Consider the following 3,404-nt stretch of genomic DNA (forward strand, 5'->3'; position numbering starts at 1 on the left):
ATGCAGTGAGCCATCCCTTGAAATAATTCTCTTCAGTAGAATAAAGGGTTCTGTTGATTTGTCCAATATTCCCACCTGTTCACAATAAATATTTCTCTCAAAATTTGGAACAACGTTTGTTTCCTCCTATAAGTGTTATCTTCCTTCTCATTGAACAACCCTTCTGCTTATCTGAACCTTTGTGTGAGACTTTGCATAGTTAGCATTGTGTGCACATCTTGTCTTCCGGTAGACTGTAAATGCACAAAGCACAATATCTCTCATTTTTCTCCATAATGTGTTACCTAGCTCATGGGGACCACATACACTGAATTTCAGGTTTTCTAGTAGCAACTTTAAAAATATTTTAAATGCTGTCATGGTGGCACTTGTCCATAACCAGTTGCTGTTTGAGGCTGATGCAGGAGGATTATGAGTTCAGATCTTATTTGGGCAACTTAGTGAGATCTTGTTTCCAAAAGTGCATCAGCATGACTTGATGTACCTCAGGGCAAAGGACCTTGGTTCACTCTGTAGCACTGCAGAATACAGAAGTAAAAGTTGTAGAATGAACTATGTTGTCTATTTTAATAATGTATTTAATCTGGTATATTGGAAATATTTCAATGTGTGATCAATTTAAAAATTACTGTTGAGATGTTTTAATTTTTTGTTATGAGTCTTCAAAACCCCATGTCTCAACCTGGGCTAGCCACATTTCAAATTATTAGTAGCCACTTAACTAAGAATGCTCTACTGGACAGCAGAGGCCTAGCACAATATAGGTGACTAGGAAATGAACATCCCAAGACAAACTTTCAAAAATAGTCTCTTTTCACTCATAATCACATAATCTACTGATTATAACCTACAAGTACTCTGGTATATCTCCTCACATATTGCCTTATATACTGTATTTTTAAATTATACAACAGAGATTTCACTCAGCTTTCTACTATGAACATCTCCCATAGTCCACAATATGAATACCCATAATTTATTTGACCACTCATCTACCATTGGACTACTGGGTTCCTTCCAAGATTTAATTTTCATAATATTCCTAAAGTAAACTTTCCAAACCTAAACGTGTTGGCACATGTACAGTTTCCTGGGATAGATTCTCTAGAAAAGGAATCACCAGCTTCAAAGTGTTTACATGTTTTTAAGGCATTTGATTAATCTGCTTTTACTACCTTCCCAAAAGTTTGTTCCAATTTATATTCCTATCACTATAGCATGAAGCATTTACTGGGTTGTCCTTGCTCATTTTGCTCATTTCCTACACTGAAAAATACCCATTTTTATTTCTTTGGTCATTAGTAAAAATAAGTCTTTTTTCAAATCTGCCACAATTTTACTTCTTGTTCTATGAACTACCTATATTAAAATGAGTCTGTATGAACTATGTTAAAGACTATTAATACAGAGAGAATTCCTTATGAACTCTTCACTTTAGTCTTTCTTTTTGTTAAATTTAAAATGAGTTATGAAAGTGAAATTGTACTTCACTGTTAAATTTCTGGTTTAATACTATTTTTTCCTCTCTTTAAATTTCTTTAATTTGAAATAAATAAAAAATAGAAAAATAAAACAAAAACAACAACAAAAATAGTCTCTTTTCCCCCCAGGACATTATGAGGGCTGCAGGAGCTGTGCCTCTCAATAAACAACCATATTCCCCATTGATGGATAGCAGTGAGTCTGCTGCAAACATGAAAGGTAATATCGCTTTGATATATTCTTATCTCCTTGTGCCGCATAGTATTTAATACAAGAAGTGTGTGAAGGAATGTGAAAGAAAGGCTCTATGTTTCATCTGGCAATGCTAAGACCCAGGTATTATTATGGCCTTTTGTATCTTTCTGCCTTGCTGCTTTGGCCTTTTTAAAAGGCAAGTTTCCAACATGTTTCTTTCTTGCATTATTATCTTAGTCTGAGAATGTGCCTGTACTCCTTTCTTCAGACACCTACTTGTGAATCAACGATTCATTTCTTCCTCCTTCAGTTTCTTGCAAGTGCCTGTTATGAAGCACATTTGGAGCACCAGAGCCCTACTTCTCCCAGTGTTATTTTCACTCTAATGCCACCTTCCCACACAGTTTTGGTATTTCTACACCTCATGCAAAGAAGCATGCTATGAGTTGGACTCCTACTGTCTCATTTATTCTTCACTGCATTGCATTTCTGAGCTGAGAGCTGCCCTGATTTCTCGTTAGCCATTAGTCAGGTTTCTGTCAATGTGCCAAGAGACCTGAGACAAGTCCCCTGAAGGAAGGAAAGGTTTATTTTGGCTCTTGGTTACAGAGGTTTCAGTCCATGGTCAGTTGGCCTCTGGCCTCAGTTGTGGCAAGGCACTATGTTACAGCAGAGGAAACTGTACATCTCGAGGAGTCCCTGGCTAACTATCTTCCACTAGGCCCCACCTGCTACTGTTCCACCACTTTCTGGCAGCAGCCCCAGTTGACAGCCAGGCCTAAAGTACGTGACTCTTCATGGCACAGTTTGTACGTCAACCCTTCCTTGGCCTTGTTGCTGCCACCTATGTTAGCCAGGAGGAGCACTGAGTGATTTCACTGTGTGATACTCTGCTGGCTTTATTTTCTAACTCTCCATTCTAGGTTTTGCCTGAGTTGCTTTAGTCCTCTTCTATAGGAACTTCATGGTATTTCTTTTCAAGGTATGGATTACATGATGAAAGACTAGAGAAGAAAGAGTCTAAAGGAATTTATAGTTCAGAACACACTGCAAACAATTTGTTCTAGTTACTTTTGTGTTTGTTGGAATCTGACCACTCCACCCACCAGGAAGAGCTCTCTTTCATCCATTGTTGACCTTGGCTAAATTCAAAGAGGATCTTTGCAGATCCTCTTCCATTTGCCTTCTGTGTCTGACTCTAGGGAAATTAGTACTGATAACTGCCATTTGTGGACAGCTTTTAGTCCCCAATTTACTGTTAGTTATCCTGGCCTTAGATGAAATTTCTCTTAAAACAAATGTAGTAATGATGTCTACTTGTAGAACAGTCTTTTCCCATGCAACACTCCACCATGAGTATAATTAGTCTGACAAGCCTTTTCCCTGCTTCTTCTGTGAGAATGTTACCTCTTTTCTTAGTGTTTTCTGGCGAGTTTCCATTGGCTTTGGAATTGCACATCTCTTTGTTGTGTGCATGCACACACACAAGTTCTGTGGTGTTTCCAGGTTCCAAAGACAACCAAAAAACCCTACACATTTCCAGATGACCCCAGAAAGTTTCTGTTATCTCTTTTGTGATTCACTAGGTAAACTGATGTTTATCTTTCCCCCAAAGTATCTTTTTTCAATAAAAATTTCTCTTATATCAATGCAGCTAATTTTAATAAGCAAATAATTTTTAAAATGTATTTCATGACATTCTTAAAATTTATCTCATCTATAAGATT

The 3,404-nt window shown here is 37.3% G+C and overlaps 1 pseudogene; it reads left to right on the top strand.

The window, feature by feature from the left end:
* Nucleotides 1-3,404, top strand: part of LOC101564721 — a 79,799-nt pseudogene that overhangs the window by 47,436 nt on the left and 28,959 nt on the right.

The sequence above is a fragment of the Octodon degus genome, unplaced genomic scaffold (genome assembly GCF_000260255.1).
Source record: "Octodon degus isolate 3935 unplaced genomic scaffold, OctDeg1.0 scaffold00453, whole genome shotgun sequence".
NCBI classification, from domain to species: Eukaryota; Metazoa; Chordata; class Mammalia; order Rodentia; family Octodontidae; genus Octodon; species Octodon degus.